Source organism: Mustelus asterias, chromosome 21 (assembly GCF_964213995.1).
Source record: "Mustelus asterias chromosome 21, sMusAst1.hap1.1, whole genome shotgun sequence".
Classification (NCBI taxonomy): Eukaryota; Metazoa; Chordata; class Chondrichthyes; order Carcharhiniformes; family Triakidae; genus Mustelus; species Mustelus asterias.
In genome coordinates, this window is record NC_135821.1 from 3628694 (window position 1) to 3648330 (window position 19637).

General features: G+C 47.6%; 1 protein-coding gene across 11 annotated transcripts in view; it reads right to left on the bottom strand.

Moving 5' to 3' along the window:
- LOC144509057 (synaptotagmin-1-like) overlaps positions 1-19203 on the bottom strand; it is a 179536-nt gene extending 160333 nt beyond the window's left edge. For 8 of the 11 annotated variants that reach the window (XM_078237357.1, XM_078237356.1, XM_078237360.1 and 5 more), the window contains exon 1: positions 18677-18984. The gene's annotated coding sequence lies outside the window, so the exon portion shown is untranslated. Of the gene's footprint in view, positions 1-18676 lie in introns of all 11 variants that reach the window. The other 3 variants (XM_078237355.1, XM_078237362.1, XM_078237368.1) reach the window with 3 other exon arrangements.
- Positions 19204-19637: the final 434 nt, after the last annotated feature.

Genomic DNA, 19637 nt, shown 5'->3' on the forward strand with positions numbered 1-19637 from the left:
GTCTCACAACACCAGGTTAAAGTACAACAGGTTTACTTGGTAGCACGAGCTTTCGGAGCGCTGCCCCTTCATCAGGTGAGTGGCCACCTGATGGAGGGGCAGCGCTCCGAAAGCTTGTGCTACCAAGTAAACCTGTTGGACTTTAACCTGGTGTTGTGAGACTTCTTACTGTGCCCACCCCAGTCCAACGCCGGCATCTCCACATCATTGTAAAATTGAAATAGGGCCGAAACGGACATGGGGAATCATCATTTTTAATGACACAAAAATAATCACAGATACATAAACAGAGGCTAAATTGTTCACACAAGTGGCAGGAAGCGTCACCTTACAGCCCACACATTACAACAATCTCTCACTGCTCTCTGGCTTATTCCTGAAGGACAAACTGCATTATTTCATCAAACAACTGTGACCTGGTAGGTTAATCTCAGAAATGTAGCTGGCATATCCATCACAATCCTGCCATCTTATCCCAACTGTATGTGAAAAAGTAGAATCAACTATCGGTGATCTTGAGGATTATCTTTGCAACAAGCTGGCAAACAGTTTATGTAGCTTGAGAAAGTGTTGGCCTGGTCAGATCAGCCCCCTTGCCTCTCAGCCTCCCTGATTTGATTTGATTTATTATTGTCACATGTATTAGAATACCCTAAAGTGCTGAATTAGTGGGAAAACTGTTCTAGATCACAACTGTTTTTTTCAGTGCAACTTCAGACCTGAATCTCCGCACTCTGTGCAATGCAGAGGTCCCAACGGTGAATCTCATTAAAAACCCAGGGTGGCGGGGCCTATTCGCGCTGGAGTTTGACAGTTCTGGATCTCTGCGCATGCGCAGTTGTCAGTCTCCCCGTTTGCTGGCCAGCCCGGGACCCCCATAGTGCTGCCCCTCCAGCCCCCCCGCCACGGCCCAATCGCGGCCCCCACAACAATTCCCAAGCCAGCCCTGACCGCCCCGCCCCCGCCCCGGAGCACCCCAATATCCAGCCCACACACTCTAGGAGTGGTGATCCCCCCACCCCCCTCACCCCGGCAGACTCTCCCCCCAACTGACCGCCCCTGGGGTTAGGCACACCCCCGGGAGGCAAACCCCCCCCCGCAGACCACCACCAACCCAATGTAGAATGGCAGCGGGACCCCCCCCCAATCACCCTAGGCCCTGCCCACAATAGGCCACTCCCCTTGGCACTGCCCGATACCCACTGGGCAGTGCCAAGGTGCCCCCTGGGCATGGGCACTTTGCCCCATGGGCAGTGCCCAGGGAGCACCACCCCCCACCGCCCAACCTCCTGGGGGGCCCCGATTGCCCCCCCTTCACTCCAGCAGGGTCTCCCACTAGTTCCCCGAACGTGGGGAGCTACTCTAAACCCCGCCGGAATGAAGTACTCCTGGCGGGGTGGGAGATGCTATAAGGCCCGACAAGTTCCGTGCCAGTCCTGATAATCACATTTAAAATATATGTAAAACATATTCAAATATCTTACCTCACTTCCCGCCGGTTTTCTGCGCGTTCCCGGTGGTGTCATTTTCTTCCGGTTGGGAGATGCGCGCGGGTTATAAACATTTGCCGCAATCCGCGAAATGGCCGACACGCGCATCTCCCAACCCGACCCGCCAGAAAAGGTGCGGGTCGCAATGGGAGAATTGGGCCCATTGCTTCTTGCGTGCTATACAGGCAAAGCATACCGTTCATAGAGAAGGAAATGAGGGGGTGCCGAATGTAATGTTACAGTCATAGCTAGGATGTAGATAAAGATCAACTTAACATGAGGTAGGTCCATTCAAAAGTCTGATGGCAGTAGGAAAGAAGCTGCTCTTGAGTCGGTTGGTACGTGACCTCAGACTTTTGTATCTTTTCCCCGACGGAAGAAAGTGGAAGAGAGAATGTCCGGGGTGCGTGGGGTCCTTAATTATGCTGGCTGCTTTGCCAAGGCAGCGGGAAGTGTAGACAGAGTCAATGGATGGGAGTCTGGTTTGAGTGATGGATTGGGCTTTGTTCATGACCCTTTGTAGCTTCTTGTGGACAAAGCAGGAGCCATACCAAGCTGTGATACAATCAGAAAGAATGCTTTCTATGGTGCATCTGTAAAAGTTGGTGAGAGTTGTAGCTGACATGTCAAATTTCCTTAGTCTTCTGAGAAGGTAGAGGCGTTGGTGGGCTTTCTTAACTATAGTGTCGGCATGGGGGGACCAGGACAGGTTGTTGGTGATCTGGACACCGAATAACCTGAAGCTCTCGACCATTTTTACTTCGTCCCCATTGATGTAGACAGGGGCATGTCCTCCACTATGCTTCCTGAAGTCGATGATTATCTCCTTCATTTTGTTGACATTGAGGGAGAGATTATTGTTGCTGCACCAGATTCTCTCTCTCATTCCTGTACTCTGCCTAGTCATTGTTTGAGATCTGACTCACTACGGTGGTGTCGTCAACAAACCTGAAAATCGAATTGGAGGGGAATTTGGCCACACAGTCATAGGTGTATAAGGAGTATAGTAAGGGGGCTGAGAACACAGCCTTGTGGGGCGCCGGTGTTGAGGATGATCGTGGAGGAGGTGCTGTTGCCTATCCTTACTGATTGTGGTCTGTGAGTTAGGAAGTCCAGGATCCAGTCACAGAGGGAGACATCCTGACATCCAAGCAGACCGCACTAAGTAATCCTGATGGCCAGAACTGTATGTTGATAGAGTGGATGTGTACCCGACCCAAAGCACATGAAATCGCCTGAGCAGATGTCAAGCCCGCGTCCCAACATCATTGTGCTTGTGTGTAATGGCGAGCACACGTGGCAGGCACACACGGGAATCTGAAGCACACCTGACCGATTAATGGGCAATATAAACCCATTAAGGAGGCAATTGGTGGTGACTTGATGTGGCCCGTCCACTTTTATGGTCGGCAGACAGGCCAATTGCCAGGCGGCCTTCACGTTTTTGCAATAAACACGTTCCAGGGCAGGATGAAACAGCCAGGGTGATATAAAATAAAAGAAGATGCTCGTGGACTGAGACCCAATGAGGTCTGTTGTCAGGTGCTTGAATCTGCAGTGTGGTCATGTTTAGCAGCGTTGCTTTGAGCTTATTTCACTGACACAGTATCACGGCTTCCTGAGGCAGCTCTACAGCGACTGTCAGCTTTCAGGGAGCTTGCTGCAAACACCCACCCTCGCCCTCACCCTCACTTTGTTCAGCATCCATCCTCCTACTGAGGCTACCATAAGACATAGGAGCAGAATTAGGCCACTCGGCCCATCAGGTCTGCTCTGTCATTCAATCACGGCTGATACTTTTCTCATCCCCATTCTCCTGCCTTCTCCCCATAATCCCTGATCCCCTTATTAATCAAGAACCTATCTATCTCTGTCTTAAAGACACTCAATGACCTGGTCTCCACAGCCTTCTGCGGCAAAGAGTTCCACAGATTCACCACTCTCTGGCTGAAGAAATTCCTCTTCATCTCTGTTTTAAAGGATCGTCCCTTTAACCTGAGGTCATGCCTTCTGGTTCTAGTTTTTCCTACTAGTGGAAACATCCTCTTCATGTCCACTCTATCCAGGCCAAGCTTCAATAAGATCCCCCCCTCATCCTTCTAAACTCCAATGAATACAGACCCAGAGTCCTCAACCGTTCCTCATATGACAAGCTCTTCATTCCAGGGATCATTCGTGTGAAACTCCTCTGGACCCTTTCCAAGGCCAGCACATCCTTCCTTAGATATGGGGTCCAAAGCTGTTCACAATGCTCCAAATGGGGTCTGACCAGAGCCTTATACAGCCTCAGAAGTACATCCCTGCTCTTGTATTCTAACCCTCTCGACATGAATGCTAACATTGCATTTGCCTTCTTAACTGCCGACTGAACCTGCACGTCAACCTCAGGAGAATCTTAAAAAACTGCCCCCTTCCTCCCCAGCAGCCGAGAACCTTTCTCAGCACGTGGTTTGAACTTGCTGCCAGATAAATGGCCAGTTAAATATGGAATCGCAGTTAGGGTCTGATCGCAGCCGGATTCACGTCGCCTTCTGATCCCGCTGATCACACACACCCTACAAATGCAAGATTCAGGCCTTTGACTTTGTGTATCCAAAATCTGGTCATCACCTCACTGCTGTTTGTGGGAGCTTGCTGTGTACTTGCTATTGCGTTTCCTCCATTAAGGCAGTGGCAACACTTCTAGTGTCAACCGCGGCTGTTATTAGCACTCCTGTCTCTAAGTCAGAAAGTTCTGGATTTAAATCCTGTGCCAGAGAATTGAACACAAAAATCTAGCCTGCCACGCCAGAGCAGCCAAGGGAGTGCTGCAATAGCAGAGGTGCTACCTTTCAGATTAGAGATTAAATTGAGGCAATTACAAGAGTGATGCCACTTCAAAAGTATGAACTGGTTGTATGGGATATCCTGTCATTGTGAAAGGTGCTATGTTAATGCAATTTCTTTCTTTCTGCATAACTTTCCAACAGGTATTTGATGAAGTTCTTCTTGGAAGTTTACAAAATGAATTTGAAGCTTTGGGGATTCAGAATAAGACTTGGAAATGAATGATGGTGGCATGGTGGCACAGTGGTTAGCACTACTGCCTCACAGCACCAGGGACCCGGGTTCGATTCTCAACCTGGGTCACTGTGTGGAGTTTCCACATTCTCTCCATGTCCGTATGGGTTCCCTCCGGATGCTCCGGTTTCCTCCCACAGTCCAAAGACGTGCAGGTTAGGGGCATTGGCCACGCTAAATTCGCCCTCAGTGTTACCCGAATAGGCGCCAGAGTTGGCGACTAGGGGATTTTCACAGTAACTTCATTGTAGTGTTAATGTAAGCCTACTTTGTAGACTAATAAATAAACTTTAACTTTAACTGACGTGGAGAAGGGGCTGAGAAGACAACATTCAGAGAGATGCAGTGCTGGGAGGTACTGGGTGAAGTGCCTCAGGGTTCAATGTGGGGACCAGCCAGCTTGCTCCTCCTCTGTCCATGATCATTAATCTGAATAGTCCTGTTTAGAATAAGTAACTTGTACCTCAGTGTTGTACAGACCAAAGAAATAAACAGGAGGCATCTTAGGAAGTCTCTGTCCTCGCTGTTTTTCACCAAATATAAACATTTGGTCTAAATCATTAATGTCCACACAAAATAATTGGTGTGGTTGTAATTCTTAAAGAGCAAATCCTGGATTTTCTTCACATTTTTGATGGCAAGGTGGGGTTCCATAATGTTAACTGAATATTAACTGGGAGTTAATTGCATTCAGCTATTGGGATTGATGAGGTACACATCTCCCCTCATACATCCTCTCCTTAGGCAGTCCTTTGGGATGGAAGATGACTTGCTTCCACTCCATTTCTATGCGTTCTGAGATGGCTGATGTTTCCAATGAGCAATCTGCAGACTCTGCCACATGTGGGGCAGGTGGTGCTGGGAGGATCGGGGAGATGGGTAATTTGGAAGGTTTTGTGGTCCCTCCGATGCCTTGATCTCATCTTTGCACGTTCCCGAGAAAGTCTCTCAGCGTGCTCTGTGCCTTCCCAGTTGAACCTTCTCCATTTTGGTCAGTCACAAGCCATGAGTTAGTGGGTATGTTCGACCCCTTTAGAGATGCTTTGAGGACACCCTTAAAACATCCTGATGACCTCCTGCGAGTCTCCTGATGTGACCGAGCTCCAAGTAGAGCTTCAGGATCTGTTGTCAGACATACAAATGACAAGTCCCACCCCGCAGAGCAGGTTTTGACTGATTAGCCTTGATAAGACAAGTTGGTCTGGGAGACAGTGCCGCTGAAGGACCACCTTTCTTGCCACTGGATTTGGAGGATCTTAGGTAGGCACCAATGGTGGTACCTCTCTCGTGTGTATATATATATAAATCAAGCTGAAACTGTAGTCCTCAGTTGGAGGTGTGAGATATGCATTGTCTGTTTCTCTAAATTAAAGCTTGGAAGTGAATAAGCACTGAGGGCCAGATTCTTCTACCATGCCCGCAGCTGGCATTCTCCAGTCCCGCTGCAGTGAACAGAAGCCAACCTTACTAACAGAATTCGTGGATCTGTTGAGCCAATGGCTTTGCAAACAGCAGGCTTTCAACTTGAATGGCACCCCTTTCAACCCATAATGGCTGAGACATTATCAGTCCTGAAAACAAAGCCAAATTGCAGGTGCTGGACGAACATCCTTGGTTGAAGCCGTAATGGAGAAGACCCAAGACTTCGGCCTTTTGAGCAGTTTGATATTGCCTTTCTGGGCTGGGCAGCCAGACTGCTGTTGAACATTCAATTGACAGGGTCTGTCCACCAGCTCATCTAACCTGACTCCACTGTTATATTTCAGATCACTGCCCACACAATCTCGACATGCCTAATTCACCTGCAATATCATCGCCACCTGAAAAAGCAAATCTTACAACTCTAACCTCCAGCTAGCTGACCATCAAATGGCTACTTAGAATCATAGAATCCCTACAGTTTGGAAGAAGGCCATTCAGCCCATCAAGGCTGCACTGACGGCAATCCCACCCAGGCCCTATCCCCGTGTCTTTTCCTGCTGATCTCCCTGACACTAGTCATTGTGCCACCATGCTGCCCACCTATAAAATCCCATGAGGTTGAGTGTTTGTTTTCCTCTTCATACAATCCCTACAGCGCAGAACCAGGCCATTCAGCACATCAAGCCTGCACCGACAACAATCCCACCCGGGCCCGTAACCCCATGCATTTACCCTGCTAATCCTCGTGACACTAAGGGGCACTAATGTCTAATCCACCTAATCTGTACATCTTTCGGACTGTGAGAGGAAACTGGAGCACCCAGAGGAAACCATGCAGACACGGGGAGAATGTGCAGACTCCACACAGACAGTGACCCAAGCCGGGAATCGAACCCGGGTCCCTGGCACTGTGAGGCAGCAGTGCTAACCACTGTGCCACTGTGCTGCCCACTTATAAAATCCTACGGGTTGAGCGTATGTTTTCAATTTTATAGAATCCTTACAGATTAGAAGGAGACCATTCGGCCCATTGAGCCTGCACCAACAACAATCCCACCTGGGCCCGATCCCCGTAACCTCATCCATAACCCCATGTATTTACCTTACTAATTCCCCTGACACTAAGGGGCAATTTAGTATGGCCAATCAACCTAACCCGCACATCTTTGGACTGTGGGAGGAAACCGGAGCATCCGGAGGAAAACCCATGCAGACACGGAGAGAACATGCAGACTCTGCACAGTCAGTGACCCGAGGCTGGAATTGAACCCAGGTTCCTGACGCTGTGAGGCCATATCGATACATGCAAAGTAGGAGCACTGTGCCACCCTGCTGCCCATTTTGAGGGATGTGCAACTGTGTGTATTGTAAATAGTCGGGACATTTTTGGCATTTTCTCCAGAGGGTTCCAGTTTTTAAAAAAAATCCAAACCAGAAAAGAGAAAAATTAGATATTGTATCTGAAAAAAGCATAACTTCGTAACAGCAGAAATCTCAGAAAACACCCAACGAAGTTGCCAGTACCTGCACACACCTGGACATTTCAGTTGTGGAGTGTAGGTCGAGGGTCGAGCTGCCCCATTTTAATTAATTGTCAGACTCTGTCTACCCTGTATGAAAAGAGGCGTTTCAAAGGAAAGTCCAGGCCTCAGAGCTTCTCTTTTAACCTTATTGTTAGAGATTTAATGGTTACATATATAGAACTTGCATTTATGTACCATCTTTCATGGCCTCAGGACATCCTAGTCACAACACGGTGGCACAGTGGTTAGTGCTGCTGCCTCACAGCGCCAGGGACCGGGGTTTGATTCCTGGCTTGGGTCATTGTCCTTGCGGAGTCTGCACATTCTCCCCGTGTCTGCTTGGGTTTCCTCCGGATGTTTGATAGGGTGCCACACAAAAGGTTAATTCACAGGGTTAGATCACACGGATTAGGGGTAATTTATTAGTTTGGATAGGTGACTGGCTGATGGACAGAAGACAGAGAGTCAGGATAAATGTTTTTTTTCTGGATGACAGGAAGTAACAAGTGGGGGTGCCACAGGATTTGGTCCTTGGGCCCCAGCTGTTTACAATCTGTATTAATGACTTGGGATAGAAGGCTCTATAGCCAAGTTTGCAGATGACACAAAAATAGGTGGGACAGTAAGTTGCAATGAGGAAATCAGAACCTTACAAATGGATATAGGTAGGTTTGGAGAATGGGCCAAAATGTGCCAGATGGAGTTTAACATGGGTAAGTGTGAGGTCATGCATTTTGGTCGCAAAGATGGGAAGGAGACTTCGTGGTGCTCCGGTGCACAGAGATCTGGGTGTCCTTGTTCATGAGTCACAGAAAACCAGCATGCAGGTACAGCAGATAATAGGGAAAGCGAATGGAATTATGGCATTTATAGCTAAAGGACTAGAATACAAAGGTAAGGAAGGATTGTTGCAACTATACAGGGTATTGGTGAGGCCACACCTGGATTATTGTGCACAGTTTTGGTTTCCTTATTTGAGGGAAGATGTAGTGGCATTGGAAGCAGTTCAGAGGAGGTTAACTAGATTGATTCCAGATATGAGGGGTTTGTCGTATGAAGAGAGATTGAACAGTTTAGGCCGATACTCTCTGGAATTTAGAATAATGATGGGAGATCAAATTGAGGTATATAAGATGATAAAAGGTATGGATAAAGTAGATGTGGAGCAGATGCTTCCGCTGGTGGGACATTCTAGGACCAGAGGTCAGAGTCTTAGGATAAGGGGTAGCAAATTTAAAACAGAGTTGAGGAGGAACTACTTCTCCCAAAGGATCGTGTATTTGTGGAATTTGCTACCCAAAGTGCGGTGGATGCTGGGACAGTGAGTAAATTTAAGGAGGAGTTAGACAGATTTTTAATTGGTAATGGGTTGAAGGGTTATGGGGAGAAGGCAGGAAAATGGGGATGAGGAGCATATCAGCCCTGATCGAATGGCGGAGCGGACTCGATGGGTCGAATGGCCTAATTCTGCTCCTACATCTTATGAACTTATGCTCTGGTTTCTTCCCACAATCTGAAAGAGATGCTGTTTAGGGTGCATTTTTTTTTGTGTTTAGGGTGCATTGGCCATGTTAAATTCCCCCTCAGTGTACCCGAACAGGCGCTGGAGTGTGGCGACTAGGGGATTTTCACAGTGACTTCATTGCAGTGTTAATGTAAGCCTACTTGTGACTAATAAATAAATAAACTTTAAGTGCCTGAGGGCCAATAAAATCATTTTGAAGTATGGCCACTGTTACTGCACCGCAAGCTCCCACAATCAGCAAAGGAAAAACAGAATGCCCTGATCATTTGTTTTACTCTGTTGATTGCCATGATGTGGAGATGCCGGCGTTGGACAAGGGTGGGCACAGTAAGAAGTCTCACAGCACCAGGTTAAAGTCCAACAGGTTTATTTGATATCACGAGCTTTCGGAGCGCTGCTCCTTCAGGTGAGTGACCTGATGAAGGAGCAGCGCTCTGAAAGCTCGTGATACCAAATAAACCTATTGGACTTTAACCTGGTGTTGTGAGACTTCCTGTTGATTGAGGAACAGGCACTGACCAGGACACTGGGGAGAACTCCTCTTCTTCGAATTGCATGATGGGATCTTACGGGTTAAACCCGTTTCCATTAAAAACAATTTCTTAGTGCGCTCATATTGATCCCTCGGTGATTAAGTGATTTCTCTCAGCTGCAATGAACCTCCTGTCCGAGATTAATCTCCCAGTTTTAGAAGCTCTCTGTCAGGGCCGCAGCGAGGAACAGAAAGCACAGCGATAAATAAAAATACAAGTGGAAACCCAGTCAGAAAGTCATTGAAAAATCAATTGGGGTGAGTTTTCCTCCTCATCCACTAACCACAGTCCTCAATTAAATGATTCACAGAGCTTTTAGTTTGTGGGCGAGGTGCTTTGCCAACTCTAGCTCTGCCATCCTCTGTAGGATTTATTTATTGCCCATCCCTAGTTGCCCTTAAACTGAGTGTCTCGTTAGGCCATTCCAGAGGGCAGTTGAGAGTCAACCACATTGCTGTGGCTCTGGAGTCACATGGAGGCCAGACCGGGTAAGGACGGCGGATTTCCTTTCCTAAAGGGACATTAGTGAACCAGATGGGTTTTTTCTGACAATCGACAATGGTTTCATGGTCATCAGTAGATTCTTAATTCCAGATATTTTTTATTGAATTCAAATTGCACCATCTGCCGTGGTGGGATTCGAACCCGGCTCCCCAGAACATTAGCTGAGTTTCTGGATTAATAGTCTCGCGATAATACCACTAGGCCTTCACCTACGCTACACACTAATTAGTTGTACACCAACCATTTCCACCCTTAAATAAAAATCAAAAACAATAAGAGGATATAAGAATCCAGGTGAACAATTAAAGGAGAGTCTGCAAGCTGACTACAGCGTGGTAAATGGGTCATGGTTTTAGAATTTCCTGTAAGTTGCATGGGTTCAGATCAAGACTACTGTCAATCACTTTGGGAAATCATAGGATGTTATTGATTGACATGATGTGGAGATGCTGGCATTGGACTGGGGTGGGCACAGTAAGAAGCCTTACAACACCAGGTTAAAGTTCAACAGGTTTATGTGGAATTACGAGCTTTCGAAGCACTGCTCCGTCATCATGTTGACTAGGTTAGGATTGTTTTTGTTGGAGTTTCAGACAAACGAGGGGGGATCTCATAGAGACTTATAAAATTTTTGCAGGACTAGACAGGGTAGATGCAGGGAGGATATTCCCAATGGTGGGGGAATCCAGAACCAGGGGTCTACCCTGAGGATTCAGCGGAGCAGGCTCAAAGGGCCAAAAGGCCTCCTCCTGCTCCTATCTTCTGTGTTTCCATGTTTCTATGTTATAGCACAGAAGGAGGCCATTTGTCTGCACCAGCTCCCTGCAGGAGCAACTCAGCTATTCCCGCTCCCTGTAGCCCTGCAGATCATTTATCTTCAGATCAATGTCTAATTCCATTTTGGAAGCCATGTTTGAATTTGCCTCCACCACACTTCCAAGCAATGCATTCCAGATCCTAATCATTTCACCCATCACGCTTGTTCAACCTCTTGGAATTACACAAAGTGTAGTAAATATTGCAATAATCACTAATCTTTCTGGTTCCCATTCACCCTTTCAATAACTATACCACTTTACCTCCGATGTACCTCCGTGTTCACTCCTTTTCTCCAAGTCATAAGAAGACATGACATAGGAGCAGGAATAGACCATCCAGCCTGTTGAACCTACTCCTCTTTTCAATACAACCATAACTGATGGTGGAATTCATTCCCTGCTCTCGATCCCCTCCCTCTGGCCTACTTGCTCTTGATCCCCTCTCTCTGGCCTCTTTACCTGCTCTTGATCTTTTCATCAAGAACTGTCAGAATGACATCAGCCATCTCAATTTCTCTGCTCCTCTCAACCACTCTAACTTGTCTCCTTCCGAACTTGCTGCACTTTGCTCTCTTAGGTCCAACCCTGACCTTGTTATCAAACCTGCTGACAAAGACGGTGCTGTTGTCTGGCGTACGGACCTCTGCCTCGCAAATGCTGAGTGCCAACTCTCGGATGCTTCCTTTTAACCCCCCCCCTTGGACCACGATCTCACCACTGAACATCAAGCCACTGTTAGATGGCCTCATCACCTCTGGAAATCTTCCCTCCACAGCCTCCAACCTCATAGTTCCCAAACGCAGACAGCCCGCTTCGACCCCCTTCCCAAAATCCACAAACAGGACTGCCCCGGTAGGCCCATCGTGTCAGCCTATTACTGCCCCACTGAACTCATTTGCACCGAACTTGACTACATTTTCTCTCCTCTTGTTCAGTCTCTTCCCACCTACACCCGTGATTCCTCCGATGCCCTGCGCCGTATCAACGACTTCCAATTCCCTGGCCCAAACCGCCTCCGCCTCACCATGGATGTCCAATCCCTCTACACCTCCATTCCCCTCCAGGATAGCATCAAAACGCTTCGCACTTACCTCAAAGAGAGGTCTGACCAATCCCCATCCATCACCACTCTCCTCCATCTGCCTGAACTGGTTCACTCACTCAACAATTTCTCCTTTAACTTGTCTTACTTCCTCCAGATAAAAGGTGTGGCTATGGGCACCCACAAGGGTCCCAGTTATGCCTGTCTCTTTATGGGTTATGAGGAGCATTCCCTGTTCCAGACCTATCCCAGCCCCATCCCACAATTCCTTTATTGGTACATTGATGACTATTTCGGTGCTGCTTCATGCTCTCATCTGGACCTGGAAAGATTTATCAATTTTGCTTCCAATTTCCACCCCTCTATCACCTTCAGATGACACTCTGACACTTCTCTTCCCTTCCTTGATCTCTCTGTCTTCATTTCTGGTGATAAACTGTCCATCAATATCCATTACAAGCCCATCGACTCTCACAACCGCCAGGACTACAGCTCTTCACACCCCACATCCTGTAAGGACTCCATCCCATTCTCTCAGTTCCTTCGCCTCCGCCGCATCTGTTCTGATGATGCCACTTTCCAAAATAGCGCTACCAACCTGACTTCCTTCTTCCTCAATCATGGTTTCCCCCCCACTGTGGTTGACAGGGCTCTCATCCACATCCAACCCATCCCCCGGACCACTGCTCTCAACTCCTCCCCTCCCTCCCAGAACCAGGATAGGGTCCCCCTTGTCCTCATTTTTCACCCCACTAATCTCCACATTTGAAGGATCATCCTCCGCCATTTGCACCAACTCCAACATGATGCCACCACTCAATACATCTTCCCCTCACTCCCCCGTCAGCATTCCGCAAGGACCCGTTCTCTCCGGGACACCCTGATCCACTCCTCCATCACACCCCTGCCCACCGCACCTTCCCATGCAATCGTAGAAGGTGCAATACCTGCCCCTTTACCTGCTCCCTGCTCCCTGCCCCAGGTCCTAAACACCCCTCTCAGGTGAAGCAGCACTTCACATGCACCTCCTTCAATCTGGTCTATTGCATTCACTGCTCCCAATGTGGTCTCGTGTAGATTGGAGAGACCAAACGCAGACTGGATGACCGCTTTGCTGAACACCTTCGGTTCGTCCACAAGCAGGACCCAGACCTTCCTGTCACTTGCCACTTCAACACACCACCCTGCTCTCCTGTCCACATGTCCGTCCTTGGCCTTTTGCAATGCTCTAGTGAACCCCAACGCAAACTGGAGGAACAGCACCTCATCTTCCAATTGGACACTTTACAGCCTTCCGGACTGAACATTGAGTTCAACAACTTCAGAGCGTGAACTCTCTCCTCCACCTTCACCCCATTTCCAGTTATTTTATTCCATTTTGTTTCTTCATTTAATCTCATTCATCCATTTTTATCACCCTTCCTTCTCACTTCCATTTTTCCACTTCTCCATTCCCGCTCTCCTTCTTGCCCACCCTCCCAACCCCCTCTTCATCTAGACTTGAAACATTGGCTCGATTCTCTCCCCACAGAAGCTGTCAGACCTGCTGAGATTTTCCAACATTTTCTGTTTTTGTTTCAGGTTCCAGCATCTGCAGTATTTTGCTTTTATCAGCCATAGCTGATCTTGGAATCAACCATACTTTTCGACTAACTCCCTTGATTCCCTGAGAAACCAACACCGGAATTCTACCGCCTTGCCGCCATGGAATTCAAGCAGGCGAGGGGCGGACAATGGAAATGTCCGTTGATCTGGGGTGGGCTTTCTGGTCTTGCTCGAGCAAAGCCATAAAGTCCTGCCCCAAAAGTCTGTCTAACCCAGCCTTGAATGTATTTAACAAGCCTAGAATCCTATAGTGCAGAAGGAGGCCATTCGGTCCATCGGGTCTGCACCGACCACAATCCCACCCATGCCCAATCCCCATAACCTCCTGCATTTACCCTCGCTAGTCCCCCGGATACAAAGGGGCAGTTTAGCATGGCCAATCAACCTAACCCGCACATCTTTGCACTGTGGAAGGAAACCGGAGCACCCGGGGGAAACCCACGCAGACACGGGGAGAACGTGCAAACTTCACGCAGACAGTGACCCAAGCCGGGAATCGAACCCGGGTCCCTGGCGCTGTGAGGCAGCAGTGCTAACCACTGTGCCACCATGCCAGGTAGCAAGAAGCTGAATCCAGGCCAATTAAGGGATTGTCAGAGGGAGGTCATGTCTGATAAATTTGATTGAATTCTTCAAGGAGCTGACCAGGTGCTCAGATGAGGGTCGTGCGTTTGATGGAGTTTATATGGATTTCAGCAAAGCCTTTGAGAAGGTCCCACTTGGGAGACTGATAAAGAAGATAGAAGCACATGGGACCTAGGGTAACTTGGCAAAATAGATCCAAAACTGGCTGAGAGGTAGGAGACAGAGGATGGTGGTAATAGGCTGTTTGTGTGACTGGAGGCTGGTGTCCAGTGGCATACCACAGGGATTAGTGCTTAGTCCCTTTTTGTTCCTGATATATATAAACAATATCGATGAGAATGTGGGAGGAATGATAAGTAAGCTTGTGGATGACACGAAGACTGGCAGGGTGGTTAAGTTGCTGGTGCCAGTACAGAGTGAGACTGCGGATAGTTGGGAACCTGTCTCGGGGGCAGGGAATTCATATGGTGTTCGTGGAAGTGGAAATGACTAGGGTTAGGAAGCATTTTCCGATCGGGGCCATTGTGATCTCCTGGACTCGTTTCGATCGCCTCAGGGGGTCGGAGAGGAATTTCCCAGATTTTTTTTTTCCCCATATTGGCCCTGGGGTTTTTCACTCTGGGTTTTCGCCTCTCCCTGGAGATCACATGGTCTGGAATGGGGGGGTGGGGGTAAGTTAATAGGTTGTAATGAACAAAGCATCGTAGCTGTGAGGGACAGCTCGGTGGATAGGATATTAGGATGTAGATAGGCTGGAAAATTGGGCGGGGATCCTGGATTCAGGATTCAATCCTGGACCGGGGAGCGGCGCGGGCTTGGAGGGCCGAAGGGCCTGTTCCTGTGCTGTATTGTTCTTTGTTCTTTGTTCTTTGTTTGAAGGTCTTGGGTTGCAGGAAGATATAGATGGGTTGGTCAGATGGGCAGATCAGTGGCAGATAGAATTCAACCCTGAAAAGTGCGAGGTGATGCACTTTGGAAGGAGTAACAAGAGAAAGAGGTACTCGGTGAATGGCAGGACACTCAGAGAAATAGAGGGATCCACGGGTGCTTGTCCATAGATCTCTGAAGGCGGCAGGACAGGTTAATAGGGTAGCTAAGAGGGCATATGGGACACTTGCCTTTATCAGTTGTGGTATAGGATAGAAGAGCAGGGAGGTTATGTTGGAGCTGCCCAAAAGTTTGGTTGGGCCACAGCTGGAACACTGTGTGCTGTTCTGGTCGCCTCACTATAGAAAGGATATGATTGCACTGGGGAGGGTGCAGAGAAGACTCACCAGGATGTTGCCTGGGCTGGAGCATTTGAGCTATGAAGGGAGGTTGGATAGGCTTGGATTATTTTCCTTAGAGCAGCGAGGCTGAGGGGGATCTGACTGAAGTGTATAAAATTATGAAGGGTATGGGCAGGGTGGATAGGAAGCAGATTTTTCCCTTAGTTGAAGGGTCAACAACGAGGGGGCATAATATTAAGGTGAGGGGCAGGAGGTTTAGAGGGAATTTGAGTAAAAATATTTTTTCCCAGAGGATGGGAGTCTGGAATTCACTGCCTGAAAGGGTGGTAGACGCAGGAAACCTTACAACCTTGAAAAAGTACTTGGATGAGCACTTGAAATGTCAGAACATTCAAGGCTATGGGCCAAGTACTGGAAAATGTAGCTTAGTTGGTGCTGTTGCAATGGGCCGAAGGGCCTCTTCTGTACTGAGCAAGAAGTCTCACAACACCAGGTTAAAGTCCAACAGGTTATTTGATATCACGAGCTTTGGGAGCGCTGCCCTTCATCAGGTGAGTGGAGAGTTTGGTTCACAAACACGGCATATATAGACAAAAACTCAATTGCAAGATAATGGCTGGAATGCGAGTCTTTACAGGTAATCAAGTCTTTACAGACTCATCTGTACTGATGACTGCTTCCTTCACTTCTGAGTGACTGCTTCCTTCCAGGGGCAGGTTCAGGACCACAAAATAGTCCTGACCTCTGTTTCTTGCCCTTAGAGAGAAAATCCTGCCCCTAATGGGTGGTATTTACTGGAGTTGACAGAGGTCTTGCCCATTGGTTGGAGAGCTGGAGAGACCCCTCCGCTGCCTCCCTTTGGGAAGGCATGATGTATTAAGTGACATTCAGTGGGCCCACCCCAGAATCAATGAGCATGGGGATAGAGAACTGCTAGCCACAGGCTGAGAACTGAACAGAAATGGAGCCCATCAAAGCCAGACTGTGAGGCTCTGATCTTTCTAATGAAGCGCCAAAGGATTCAAAATGTTTCTCTCTCCTCACAGATGCTGCCAGACCTGCTGAGTTTTCTCAGCATATTCTGTTCTTGTTTCAGATTCCTGCATCCACACTATTTTGTTTATTCTGATCAGATCTTTGTTTGCTATGTATCACAAATCTATTAATGGGCCAAAAGCCACCACTCTTTGACCTGAAAGTGCCCGGTCCACCTCAAATGTTTTGAAACATTTAAGAGCCTGAGGGATTTCGACAGGGTGGATGTGGAGAAGATGTTCCCTCTTGTGGGAGAATCTAGAACCAGGGCTCACTATTTAAGAATAAGGGGTCACCCATTTAAAACGGAGATGCAAGATTTTTTCACTCAGGACGAAGAGATCTCTGGATTTCCCTTCCTGAAATGGCAATGGAAACAGAATCTTTGAATATTTTTAAGGTAGAGCTGGATAGATTCAAGAGGCGGCTGGATATAGCACTTGGGCTGAATGGGATCAAAGGTTATGGGGAAAAAAGCAGGATTGGGCTATTGAGTTGGATGATCAGCCATGATCGTGACGAATGGTGGAGCAGGCTCGAAGGGCAAAATGGCCTCTTCCTGCTCCTATCTTCTATGTTTCCATTCATACAGAGCAAGGATGGATGGAGTTTGCACATTCTCCTCGTGTCTGCGTGGGTTTCCTCCGGGTGCTCCGGTTTCCTCCCACAGTCCAAAGATGTGCGGGTTAGGTTGATTGGCCATGCTAAAATTGCCCCTTAGTGTCCTGAGATGTGTAGGTTAGAGGGATTAGCAGGCAAATGTGTAGGGATATGGGGATAGGGCCTGGGTGGGATTGTGGTCAGTGCAGACTCGATGGGCCGAGTGGCCTGTTTCTGCACTGTAGGGTTTCTATGAAGAAGTTGATCGGTTATCGGGTGTAGATGGGATGCAGATTTGAGGTTGCTATCAGATCAGCCATGATCTGATTAAATGGCGGAGCAGCTCGAGGGGCTGAATGGCCTACTCTGGTTCCTTGCTCATATGTTCATAAATTACCCGGGAAAGGTAAAGTATTTCAAAAATGTGAATGTAATAAGTAAGCTGTTTCACACTGTTATGATGTAGTGTCTACACCAGTGGTAATTTCCATGAACAGGATGCTGTTAGCAGTCCAAAAAGACATTCTACACAACTGAGCAACATTTATATGAGATCCAGCACTGATACGATATCTATGTAGGCCTTACATCCCAACAACTGACTGATCGAATCAAAGAACATGTTGTTCTGTCACATGTTGTTTGTAATGGGAAGAGTATGGACCATACTCACTCAGCCTGCAAAAACAGAACAACCAAAAATACAACATCTGCTGTTCATTCTGATTCTGCAGCACTTGCTGAACAATTCTGAATACGCTAAAAGCTACACTGACAACCGATTTAAGATAATCAGTCAAGCTCGTAATGTGGCTCAGACATGGTGGCACAGTGGTTAGCACTGCTGCCTCACAGCTCCAGGGACCCAGGTTCGATTCCCGGCTTGGGTCACTGTCTGTGCGGAGTTTACACATTCTCCCCGTGTCTGCGTGGGTTTCCTCCGGATGCTCTGGTTTCTTCCCACAGTCCAAAGATGTGCTGGTTAGGTGCATCGGCCATGCTAAATTCTCCCTCTGTGTACCCGAACAGGCGCTAGAGTGTGGCAACTAGGGGATTTTCACAGTAACTTCATTACAGTGTTAATGTAAGCCTACTTATGACGGATAAATAAATAAACTTAATATACATTTGTATACAAGAACCCGTTCCCGGCAAACAAAAGGAACATGTTCAAGCCTTTTTGAATTACCCAGGAGCTCAGGAAGCCTATAGTGCTTTCTCCATAACAATGCTTCATCCAATCAGAATCAATCTACCAATTAATCTGATTATTTGAAATTTGACATTCTTGTGTTTGTCCTGATGAGTGCAGGATGAAGAGATTCAGGAGCATTAAACCTGTTATATAAAGGCAAGGTCTTGCTCATTCTGGGCCAGCCAAATGACTTACTTGAAAACTTTCCTCCTAAATTTCACCCGCTAGGGGAAAGTGAGTTGCAGGGATTTCCAATGCTGTTATGGTCGAACAGGTCCACAGGCTTTGGGAGCCTGTTGAAAAGCTCGGCAAATGAATCATTGAAAAGCTGAAGCTGTTTCAATGGTGTGCGAGCAGATTCCAGTTGCAGTGGAAGGGGACATGTGATCCCCTCTGCTGTGAGAGATTGCTGGCCGGTGATATACACCCCTATACAGTTACATCTCTTAAACCTCTCACATGGCCAAATTTAGTAACAGCATGAATCAGTGTAGATAAACTATACATCACCTCAAGACGTTTGATGTAAGGTTCCCATAAATATAAACCGGGAACGACTTCAGCGGGGAGCACTTCTGTAACCCTTTGAGCTCGGAGCCAGATTTCTCACTTGGATTTTTGTAAAAGGGTTCGGGTGAATACCTTACCTCCCCTTCTCCGAATGCAGACCTCTCATTTTGCCCCCACGGATTCTCATGAAACATTTAGCTGTGCTCACCCGCAGCACACTGGTGTTAAGAGCATGGAATCTTTCCATCGTGTTAAGACAGAATAAATGTCTCAGGCATACTGCACACACGGAAACTGAAGTGGGCCAATTCCTCTGACGTGAAGAAGCAATGGAAAGAGTCGAGCAAACGTTATCTGAGATGGGGATTTCTGCTTGCAGACACAATAGTGCAGCCACAGCCTCCAACCTCAGGAAGGGTTTTCCTTCCCCGAGTGGCAAGCAAAGACAAGGTTTCTGCTGTAGTGAAGAAGTCCATGTAGTGGAAACAAATAGGCACCAGCTGATTGTAGCACCTCCACTTAGATCTGGCAATCAGAGGCTTGTGTGGCATTCTGAGTATCAACTTGAGATGTGGTGCAAGTTTCTACCACTTCCAAACATTGTCTATCATTAAATGCAAATTACTGTAAATGAACCATTAGCCAAACTGGCCAAAAGAATTTGCATTCACATAGAGCGTAAAGAAAACACTTACACGATACACAACCTCAGGACATCCCAACATTTCAGAACCAAGTCAATACTTTTTGCATTGTAGTCATTGTTGTTAGAATGTAACCGGTGACAACTTTGTGTCGCACGTAATGTGACCAATGATAACAAGCTGTAAAGGCAGCTGACCCAGTAAACCATGGAACCAATTACAGAATGATGTGATGGTCAGCTGACTCTCTATAAATAAGAACCTGTTGGGAATTGTGGGAGAGCTTGGAGTGGCCCAGGACGAGGCCCTAGGTTTGG